Below are 12,403 nucleotides of genomic sequence, written 5' to 3' on the forward strand. Positions count from 1 at the left end.
TATGAGGAAGCACCACTGTCATGTTCAACTGGGGAAGAATTTGGCTCGTTATATTTAATGTCACATCACTCATTTAGAGCCCTAAAAATAGTGTTTATAATAAAACCCCTGACACAGCCATGGCTAGCATGATTCAGATGGCCTCTTTCCTTTTTTAATTTGTGAACAAAGCTCTTCCTTTGAAGAAAAGTATTTGTTTACAATTGTTTATCAGAGCAGGAAATGGATCAATTAGATGTAACTTTTTAAGTTAATTGACTGCCACTACTAAAACCACCTGACGTCGCACTGGTGCCAGCAATGCCAGATGAGAAATCTCATCATTGTTGCTGTGGGAAAGGCAAGGACATGATGGGAAATGTTATTCTTGGCACTAGAAAGATTAAAAATTTTAAATATTTATAGAGTCTTATCTAAACTACTGATTGGTTATTAGTGCCTTGAATTGAGGCAGGGATGTGTGAATCCCTAGAGCTTTATGACCATATCCCATCTGAATGAACCTGAACCATTAACGGGGAATTGGCGCTCTAAATCTTCCTCTAGCTATATCTTCTTTTCCATATTGTACTGCCTTTATATTTATTTTTTCTCTTGGATTGTTTCATTAGTGATCTAGAATGTAATAACAGCACAAAAAAAAAGATTTCGATTCTTACCTCTTTGAAATATTTGGCTTCCAAGCTGTGTTTGAATCTTTTTTTTTTTTTTTTTTTTTTTCTTCAAGCTGCACAGGTTTATAATCCTTTTTGCCTGTGCAAAAGCAGAATGACTTCATTAGCATGGTGCTACCTTGTTGCTATACTGAGTTTAGCAATTTTTTCTGCTTCAACAATACTTCCCTGCTGACTTAAGGGTTTTTTGGAAGGGGGAGGGAAAGGTTTAATATTAAATATTCTGGATTATTTCTTCCTGGCAAATTCCTGGCCTGTTTGGAGACTCGAGAAATTATTTGATGCATTTGTTGGCGTTGCAAACCCACATTTTTCCTGTCAGTTGCAGAATAGCTCCAGCTTTTGACAACTGTAATGAGGTCTTTGATAATGCTTCTGCTGCCTGTAGCAAATGGGCTTATTGTGGGAGCCAGGAGCCCTTTCAAAAAGCCCCAATTTCAGAGCTGAGAGAGAAACAGGAGAGTACAACCTATAAGTAAAGACTCCTATCTCGCCTAATCTTGAGCCTCACAGGAGGACCCCTTAAGACTGCAAGTGAGGTTGAAACTATTTGGTGTGGCTAATGCTTGTCAGCTAGTTAAAAAAAATAATCTTTTCCTCTGATACGATTTCCATGTTGCTGTCAAGTCTGTGGGAAAACAGTAAAAGAGAGTGAACAAACTTGGGGCATACTTTAAGGGCAGAGCAGGTAGGAAAATTCTCCAGGTCAGTTATATTTAAAAATAAGTCCCAAATTCAATAGGCTTGTGAGCCTAAGGCAAGCTTAACTATACTTAAAGGAAAGCAAAAATAAGCATTTAAAATGCTGTTTTGGTTCTCATAAACCTGAGTAAGCCAAAATCTGGATTACTCAATTATGTATGGTTGTGGGATTTGTTTTGTGAGCATTTTTCTGCGTAGCCCAGATTCTCAGCATCCTTCTCTTCCTCTCTGTGTGTGAGGCTGTCTCTGATGGAGGGGAGGAAGGGACTTCAGGTTTCAATTTGGGGGCTCAGGATGTGCTCCAAGTCACCCCTTTTCATATCAGGCTGGCTCCAGACATGCTGGAAATTGTGTTTGTGAGGAGAAGGTGAAACAATGCCTACTCTTTTGAGTATTTATGCCAGACTGTATCTCTGCAGCTGCACTTACCTCTGTGCTTTGGAAAAGGGAATAGTTCCCTGGGAGGGATTGGGAACCCTCACTTTGCAGTACAAGTTCAATAGGAAGGTGCAAGCTGACTGCAGCATGTGGTTTTGTGGGCTGAAAGCTTGTCACTTGTGAAGGAGCTGAATACTAGAGCCTGGCACTGTGGTGTTGGGTTTGCTCTGCTGAAATGTTCTTTAAGGAGCTCCACATAACACGTCTGCATTGAGTTACCTTTCTCCCTTTCACTTCTTGATCGAAATGGACATTCCTTTATCATCAGTTTAGTTTACTTGACTTGTCTGTTAAGCAAAATGAAAAGCCTTGAAGCATTTCTGTAATGGATTTATGTATCACTGAGACCAGCAGTTACCTTGCCTCGCTATGAGAGGAGTTAGTCAAATCCCAGCTCTTATGTCCGTAGCTACTTAATTTCATCCATCTGAGAGCGAGGGAGGCAGGAGTAGTATGTAACCGTGCCACATGGTCACTATTTTAAGACAACAGGTTAGGCACTGGAATGTCTGTTAGGTACCCATGCAGAAGACCTAAGGTGTGCTTGGTGAGTTAGAATAAAAGGATCAGATGCTTTTTTACAGCATCTGGGTTTGGAAACCCGCATCCCTGATAATGGCTGGTGACTGTCCCAGAGAACTATCAACTCTGTTCATCTTCTCAAGTCAGGCTTTCCATCAGGCTGGGTCTCACTGACTGTCACCGCTCAGTCTTTTTGAACACAAAATTATGAGACTACAAAATTTAATGTGAGAGCAGTCGAGGAGTGGGTTCTAGATGGTAGAGGAAGCAGGGGGAGGGTCTAGGAGATGTAAAAGTAAGAAGATGGGTAGGGGTCAGTGCAGCATCAAGGGGATGGGGCTCCTCACTGTTACGTGACCTCCCAGTTTTGCCCAATTGATTTCATTTCATGACAGGAAAAAAATATTTTCTCCCAGGTGCTCTCAGTGTCTCCTTTATCTGCAGCTTCCAGCCAATGCAATCTGAATAATACCTATATTGGGACCAAATATGCATCTAACCTACCGTCTTGGCTGTCACAATGCCCAGTGGCAGACGATTAAGAAGAATATGAAAATAGAAAAGGTTATAATGGTACTTCTGTGGTGTAGTCTCCCAGCTCTAAGTAGCTCAGGGATTACAATACCTTTATTAAACCTCAGTGGGTTTTTCTTCCAGGAAGCAATGTAAATTTTAAGTTCAAGTTAAGCTTTTCAAGTAATGTGATCGTTCTCTGGTACACAACAACCTGCAGGAATCCTACACTATATATGTAAAAGCATATTACCTATAACTGGTTTTGAACCTGCCACTGGCTGTCTGATCTGGTGTCCCCAGTTCTTGTAGCGGAAGAAGAAAGGAGCAATTACTCAGTTTACTGCTTTGTGCCATTCTTGTCCTTACAGGCCTTTATGTAGTCTCTCTCCTCCATGTTCCTAAAAAAGAAAGTCATCACATGATCTTTAAGGTCCCTTCCAACTCTAACCATTCTGTGATTCTGTGATTAGTCATTACTCATATTGAAGCCATGCCATATGTGATTATTTTTGTTGCCTTTCCTCTTGACCTTCTCTAATTCTACAATATCCTTTTTGGAATGAAGAGACCATGTAGATGAAGCACAGTATTATAGCAGCAAAATGTTCAGGTTCCTTCTATCCCATTCCTAATAAGTCCTAACACTCAATTTACTTTTTTGCACTGCTGGCTAACAGGATTGCATCCTTAGGCATTCAGCTGGCTATTACTGGTATCACTTTCCCCATGTCTATCGCTTTTCACTTAAAAGACGTTGAATTTTATTTTATTGCACAAAAAGTCCTTTTGGCATTCTTTCTAGTTAGTTTTTATTATTTTATATGCTGAGGGAGATGGTATGCTCTCAAACTGTTGCCTTGCTATTCAACGCTTTCCCTAGACCATCTTATTGAACTCATTCCTAGACAATCCATGAATATCTTGGTTGGCACAAATCGCTGCATAGGTATCTGTAGGACTCCCCTGTTGATCTCTCTCCGTTAACAACACTGCATTTGTAGTCCTCCTGTTGGTTTTGTGTTATCTAACTGGTTACTCTCCTGTGCAAAGACCTTTCCCACTTATCCTGTGGTACCTTATTTTCTGAAGCTCCGATAAGAGGCTCGATCAAGCTGGACCATGTGGAATTTAGAAATCCGAAAAAGCAGAGGTTATCTGGTGAGGAAGTCTGAGTCAGAGATTGCGCTGTGCCATGCCCAGAGTCTTTCTTGTTCTGCTCTGGTGTAGGCACAGCAACAGAGTGGTGTCCTCCAACCAGGACAGCCCCTTTGCAGGCACTTTGTGCCCCTTGGCATTCTGCCTGCCAAGACCATTGCTGGTGGAGCTGGCTTCACCTGCCCTTGGCCCAAAACTGCTGTGTGATACAGGGAAAGCTGCCTTAATTGCCATGAATGTTGATTTTCCTTACCTACAGTATGAGGAATAAAATTTCCTGCCTCACAGGCATAGTGTGATGCTCAGTAAGCAGCATAGTTCTTGCTGGAGAGCCCTGGATAGAAAGAAGCTGGGAAATGCAAAATATTGCAAATATTTGATCTCGTTCTACTTGAACATCAGTGTGACCCATACTCCAAAGTCGTTTAACTGTTCTTGAAAAATACCACGATCATTAGTAAGTGGCCTGCAGTGTGATTGTTGATCGGATGTGTACACAGGGAGGCAGGGAAGGTCCCCACCATTGGCCTAGGTAAACCTCCAGAGTCTGTAAAGGGGGAAAACAGTGCTTTAAATGAAAAGACTGTTGGCAAGCTTTTTAAAAATGCTGTTTGATACTCAAAGATTTGAAAGACTTTGGGGTTTGCTTTCCAATGTCACTGATACAGCTTTGGAAAATCTCAGCACTTTTACTATCTTAATGTTAATTCTAAAATTGCTGCTTTTCGTTTATTCTACCTTGCATGCTTTAAGCAGAATATCACCATCCACCTTTTTCACTATCCACGCAGAAACTATTTGAGAACTGTTCATGATGATACACTGCTGACATGATTTTGAAGAGTAACCATATAGGAGTTGTTTCTTTTGAAACTACACACAATGTGGCATTGTAGGATTTTTGCACACACATGAAAATAAACTAGGTCAAAATAGGTCAAACTTCAGTATTCCAGTGTGAAGAGCATCTATTTTAAGTGGAAGATGAGAAATGAAATAGTAACTGTTACCCTGAAATGAAAAATGGTGCTGTTTATGTATTTAATTGGTCAGGGTTTGTAATGGGGCTTTGAATTCTCCTGCTGTCGGATCTTGTACTGCTGCTGTCAATCACGTTTTTTTCTCTTTCTTGAAAGACTCATGGTAAATTTATTTTGGATAGTTTCTTAACAGGTGTTTCCTTGACGTTACGAATGCTTTAAATGAGAACCGTGCTCCATGTCCGGAGTTCTCAGCTGAAATCACACGGCGGCCTGACACGGGCGCGGGTGTGTTTACTCATCTGCAGCCACGCTGACAGCAGGCGCTGGCGGGACCCGCCGCGGCCGCGCCGCGACGCAGAACAGATGTCGGGGATTAGGGGGAAGGATTCGGGGAGGCTTTCGGTTTGCGCGTTCGCGGAAGTAATTCATTGTGGAGACGCAGACAGGGCCGGCTGGACCTGCGCTGAGGAGCCGGCTGAAATGGGTCTCCGCGGGTTTGAGTATCCGAATCAAAACCAAATGTTTTCCTGGTACCTTTTAATTAAAGGGAAAGCATAAATCAATATAATAAAATAAAGTTAGTGCACCAAATGGTAGCGTACTCCTACAGTGTTCTTCCCAACAACCAAGCTGGCAATACAGGTCTCTTAAAAACAGTGCTAGCTTGCATGCTGCGGGCGGAAAGGCCGCCTGGTCTGCCTCGCTGGGACGGGGTGTGGAGGGCAGGAGGCAGCTGTGCTGCCTGCCCTGGGACTGGGCAGCCAGGAGAGCCTCTTCACCTTGGACTAGCACTTCTGGTCATTTTGGCGTTTTGTTGATGTTTTATGATTAAGGGAACACGTCCTTTGGGACTGTCTGTCTTCAGCCTGGTAGATTTATCTCTGGCTCTTGTGTTTTGAGTGTCATATGCTCAGAAATCAGCCATCTAGGGAAAAATAGGGGTGGCACAAGGTGAACAAGACTGAGCGGTGGAGGAGATCTGCCATGGCATGAGGTGTCCCCTACAGACATCAAATACTGCACCACACACCCATGAGGCTTGTGAGGCATCTCTGTGGGCCGGGAAGCTAACTTGTGGCTGCAGTTCAGTTCTTTATAGATTCAGAGCAAGTGTCTATAGCTGTGATTTGTGATGAGGAAAAAAGAAGTTATGTAAATCTTTACTATCATCCATTGTGCTGCTGTTATGAAGATTTTGATAAAGGGTGAAAGGAAGAAGGGAGAGACAGGATGCGTCTTCAGGTTTTGGCAAGGGGATGTGGTGGGAATGATTGCAGATGTACCTCGTACGTGATAATACAAGGCACAAAGATGTGGTTGTATCAAGAGATTGTATGTTCTCAAGCAATGAAACAAATTACTCTGGGAATGAAAACGAAGGAAAGAACCAAAGTTTTGTGGGGGAAAAGTACCCATTTGTGGTAAGACTCCATTGATCGGAGACAGACTGCAGTCCTGCTGAAATAACCCAAAGTCATCAGGGCCTTCAAGAGAGACAATACAATGGTAAAGAAAACTTTGAGCTAACTGCATTCAGAATATGCTTTAAGAACGCAACCATTGAGTATAATAGCTGAGTGAAGATAAAAACCCCAGTGAACATGTAGTGACTGAGCTAGTAAGCTACTCTTTCTGGAGAAATATATCATGGGTAAGTAATGACTGTTACCTGATTCAAGTCAACCGTTGCTATAACGGATTGAAAATAGATGGAGAGCTATAAAATTGAGTTTAGAGGATGTAGTTCTGCAGAATGCCGAGCCTTCTCTATGGAGTGATGTATTTTCAGCTGCTATTGACTTCGGTAAGAATTTAACCTGACCATTGTTCTATAAGCACAGACCCCAGTTTGATAAAACAGAAAAAGTCTACTTCTCAGAGTCTTGCAGTGGCTAGATCTGATTTATGCTATATCATTATCAGCCATTTTCTGAAATTCTTGAGCTACTAAGCAATCTCCAAAATGTAAGACACAGGGAGTAGTGTCATCCCGGTAAACTTAATGTCAAACCATATCAGGAAATAAGTTTATAAGCAAAATATCAAAAGCCACAGCGCTTTCCATTTGTGGGCCCCAATGCTGTACCTCACTGCCAGCAGCAAACCATGTGCAGAGTCAGTAGTTTCTAACAAGCTGCCTACACACACAGGGGTCTGCGTTGCCATCTAAATTGCTGCATCAGGGCTCTGGAGAGCAGCAGTCTTGGTAAAGTCAACTTATTTGCCAAATGTAGGGACGATGTGCAGAATCTAATTCGAACTAATATCGATAAAATTTTTGCCACTGGCTATTACAGATCTTTGTATGCAGCTTCAATCAGTAGACAGAATTGTTTAGACAGTGCAGGTGAGTGGATAGATACCTGATTATGCTTACCTGAAATATTTAATAGCGTAGCTTAGTTAATTTGGTTTGTTTTCTTTTTTAATCCGCCATCTTAAGATAGTCCATAAAAGTACGAAAATGTTTGGCACAAAGATACAATCAGTGACCAAACAAATAGAAAAGGTATAAATGCAGAATTCAAAGGTGATTTAAAAAAAAAAAAAAAAGTAAAATAATCATGGGAAGTGTTATTTGATACTAATATAAAAAAAGCTGTTTTTCAATGTAGTACTTGAATGGTTGTTTTAAAAATTACTTTCAGATTGTTCCAGTGAGGCTGACTGCATTTCTGTGTTTTCTCTGAGGTTAGGACACATGCCCAAATTCATACCATGAAACCATGGCAGAGGTGGAATAAGACCAGGGTGCCTGAAAGTGATCCTTCTGCTCTTGATAGAGCACCTTTTACTCAGGGATGCTACTTTGCTAATACTGGGGCGGAGGGAGTATCTTGAAACAAATGCGTTCTGTGTGAGGAAGCCAGTGCTGTTGCAGTAGCACAGTTGGAAAGTTTCGACACACAAAGCCAGGAAATCTGAAGGTTCCGACTGTCTTTGTAGGTATAACTTGGCAGGTTGTACAAATATCCTATATCTTCACTGGCAAGGAATGGCTTCTGCTAAACATAATTACTCCCTTGGAGTTTTAAATTCAGAGGTAGGTTCTGTAAAATTTAATTGTTTTCCCCTGCAGCTTTCATGATAAAGGCAGAGTTATTAACTAAGGGCAGCTACTATACAAGAGTGGTTACTATTAAAACCTGCACAGCAAAAGTTATAGGCACCAGGAAAGAGTGGTTACATGCTGAACATGACTTCAAAAGGAGAAACATAATGTCAAGAATAAATTTCTTCTTATATGCAGAGTAGATGTTTATACTAAAGTGCATGAAACAGTGAACAAGATAAATTGTTTCATTGTCATGTCTATCAAAGTTACTGTTTCAGATTTATTTTGTTGTTTCTATTCGTGCCTGTGTTGGTTCAGTTTGAGGGGAAAGGAAAGAAAAAGTGCAGAGATTCTAAAAAAAAATGGCTATAGGAGTGACTTTGCTTTCATACAGCACACTCCCATACAGATTTTACTTGGGCTCAGTGAAGTTACAGCACCATGGCAGGTCACCACCCATCAGCAGGTGGCTATCGATGCACCTACTCTTCCACATCCTCAAGTGTGGCTTCATCTTAAGGTGCAATAAAAGAAGATTATATTGTGTTGCACAACTATCTAACTGGAGACATCTCAGAAAACTCAAACTATCTTGTGATTCAGAGTAGTATCAAGCCTGACTTAAGTGAGGAAAAATAAATCTGGGATGCCATGAACAGTGTCCTCTGCATCAGGTTTTTTTCAAGGTGTTCATGGTCCACAAGAATGTGTGTAAAGGAAGGAATGACTTCTATTCAGTAGTTTTAATTTGTGTTAGTTGAGCTCAGACTAATACAGAATGGTATTTTTAGACTGTTTTAACCAGTAGGAAAAATTAGCACCTGGTGTTATTTACCTAAAGATTTACTGATTGCATCCACTTTAAGGAGAAGGTTCTTTAGTTAATGAGATCTGTGATCTCTAATAACATTTCAGGAATCCACTTACATCTATTTACATGGAGCATGATTTTACTACTAATTTTTAACCAATAGTCTTCTCCAAATGACTTTGAAGAAACATAAATTTACATTTTTTTTGTTGAGCTTAATGTAACCAATAATGAAAAAGAAATCATAGGCTGTATGAAATTGCATCAAAGTTTACACTGCTAGTGAACCATAAAATCAAATTAAAACACCATCTGATTAATTTTCTTAATTCTCTGCTATCAAACTAATAATGGAGAGTAAAATGGGCAGGCTCCTTGTTTAATTGGTAGTGTTGTATACTAATTAAGTAATGAGATACAGTAATTTTTACTCAGGCAAGGCTGCATACGTAGAATATATTTTTAGTTAACACAAAACAGAGCTTATTAACAACCTTTGGGATACATTTGGCCAATAATGTATTCATTGATGTATCAAATATTAATTTCTGTAAATTACATTAAGAAATAGAATAAAAATAAGCTGCTAACTTGCTGTATTCCTCCATTATGGAAAAATAGTTTGTAAGAAGAAAATGAAAGGGAGTAGAAGGATTTTGCTGTGCTCCTGTGGTGTTATAGCTCTAACTAGTTTCTCAAAACTCATGACAATGGATGTAAAGTTGTGTTGGTTTGGGTTTCTTTTTCCCTGTCAGGATTCTAATTTTTGGGTTTGTAGCTTTGTATGGCTAATTCCTGGGATTTTCTGATCATGAAAGAACTTCAAGCGAGTGATTTGTCTTTTTTGAGTTGCCATTATATTTTTCTGTGTTTTCTGTACTTTAGTGTGTATTTTCATGCTTTCTTTTAACCATTGTAACTAGTAACTTCTGTAATGAAAAGCTTTTTGCCTGAGACCTGTACCGCAAAATATCTTGGGCTTTACTAGGAATGCTGACTATATGCCTTTGTGATATTGTGTTGGCATTTTTCTTTTTGCTCAAAGTACTGCTCCTGTCGTCCCTCCCTTTATCCAGTTATTACATTAAAATTACCAATAAGCTTGATAATTGTGTCATGGAAGCTAGACCATGGATAGATTACTTACTCTAGACTTCCATATGGTTTTAAGTATGACGGGCAAAACTGAGACAAATGAGTAAAATATCCAAGTTGAGGTATCTGATTATTTTTTTTTTCTTTCCTCTTTTTGCTGCTCTCAAGGGGAATACAGCTGTATGAGCAGAGACTGGGAGAGGGAGGAAATAGGTTTGAGACTGGACCAATGTGTCATTGTGTTAAATCCAGCCAGCCAGTGAGGTCATTGTTTTCATCTGAGTCATTTTAGAATGAAAGCTCTTACATTATGGAAAACATTGCACATCTTTATTTCAGACGTGGAAATATCCAGCCAACCTTTCAGTGGTAGAGCTCCGCTGATTTCACTTGGGGTACTCCTGACTCCCAGTGGTGTAAGCAGGAGGGAAAATCAAATTCTTTTGCCTCATTTTTTAACACTTTGCCACTAACCCAAAGAGATTATTCTTTAGGCACATTTCCAGCCAAGATACTTGTTGAAGAGGGAGCTGGTAAATCTGTTGATCGCACCTGTCAGCCCTGAATCTAGTAAACCTGTCCAGCCTGGAGCTGGCTACAGTTATATTGGGGGAAAAAGTTCTTAAGCACCGACTCACGTTGAGGCTAGATTATGTTCCAACATGCGCAGGGAAAATCCTTGAGACTGCATTCTTGGGTATTGATTATATTTCATACTCAGGCTCTACTAGTCTCAGTCTCTGTGTAGTATGATTTAATTGAAGGACTTGGGCAGTTTGCCCAACTCTGCAACTGATTTGTGTGACCATGAGCAAACCCCGTCCTCTCTCTGTACTTGGGTTTTAATATATTTGGTCTTTCAGGTAAGTCTGATATTTGTGGCACTTTAAGGATCTTGTATAATACAGTAATTATACCCGAATTTGTGTATTTTGTACAAGATAACAGCACGGGGTGGAGATACTGATCATGCCAGATAAGCTAATAGAAATAGTAGGAGGTTTTTACTGAATCTAACGAATGCTCTTTTACCATTTAAAGTGGGAGAAAGCCTTTGCTAGTTGATTCAGAATAATTTATGAAAAATAGATTGCTATGTAACACAGTATCTTCCAGTTATTGCATGGCGTGTGCTTACAGTGTTAATATGTGGCAAGTCCTATGTTTCCTTAAGATCTAGTCAGCCCCTTGGCTAAGGATTTAGTATTTTGCTCTTTCAAGTTTAAACTTCCAGGTCTTTTGAAACGAGAAAACTACCCAGTGCTGGCACTGAAACGTCCAGTCTTAAGAGGACCCAGAACATGCAGAGGGTGCACAGTGCCATTCTCTAAAGGAAAACAGGGCTGGGAAATGGTCTGCAAACTGTGTAAATGCATCGGATATTTGCAGGGGAGTTTGCACAGTGGTATTGTTCATAATCTGTGATATTTATTTCATGCGTGGAATCTTTTCCTCTTCCTACTGAATTTAGGCTTCAAATTGACTCATGAAAAGCATTTTAAAAAACCCCAAAAACCAAACCTGCAGTGAAGATGTCTATGCTGTAACATCACTAAAAGTGCAACAATTTTAAGATTGGTGTGACATGTGTTTAACTTTCTACTGAAAATGTTTCCTGGACCTTTAAAGCAGTTTCTGAATCAATCCTATTGCTGCAGAGCAAATGAAAGACAACCTTTCCCAGGAATCTGGGAGTACCCAGAGTAAAGTAGGAGCATTGCTATGATGTGTCCCGGTGTTAATGTCTGAGCTTCTCATGGAGAATAATATATTTATCTATACACCCTGCCATCAGGTGAGGCACTGGGACTTCAAGATAAATGGAGTGGGATTGTTTGCCCAAGCTAGCAGCACCCTGTCAGTGGTGGGAAAATGGCTGAGACCGAGACACTGGGAATGGCACCTCAGGGCGGTGGGCTGAGGCAGAGGTGGGCTTTGAAGAAGACTCTTCTCATTGACTGGATAACAAACATGCTTCCAAGAGACTTGCCTAACGTGGGATGAGAGCAGAGTGACCATCTGGTATTCCTCTGCCCCAGCTTTAGCCCTTCTCAGGTGGTGTGCTCAGACCAAGCCACTGGTCTAGAACTGATGGAGGAGAGGTACTGGCAGACGTGTCTACCTAGTGCACCTCAGCTGACTGCCTTAAGGCGGGGTTAACTGACTGCTGGGGATGCACTGCTTTCTGCTTTGGTTATTGGGGCAGTGCAGGTGGAGTAGCAGGGCCAAGGGGCTGCTGGAGTTGCAGCTGCAGCTCCAGCCGCATGTCTGGATCCTTCAGTGTCATAGATGTCTAGATCAATAGTATCTCAGTAATGGCAGTGAAACGACTCTTGTGCTGTTCTCATATGTGAATCCCTCACAATAATCATGTGGCCATCCTCTTCCTGTCTTCTTTCCCAAGCGCTGCCAAAGGCAGTGCCATGCTATCATTCCATGCTTGACCAGTGAG

Source organism: Vanellus vanellus (assembly GCF_965231255.1).
Source record: "Vanellus vanellus genome assembly, chromosome: 1".
NCBI lineage: Eukaryota > Metazoa > Chordata > Aves > Charadriiformes > Charadriidae > Vanellus > Vanellus vanellus.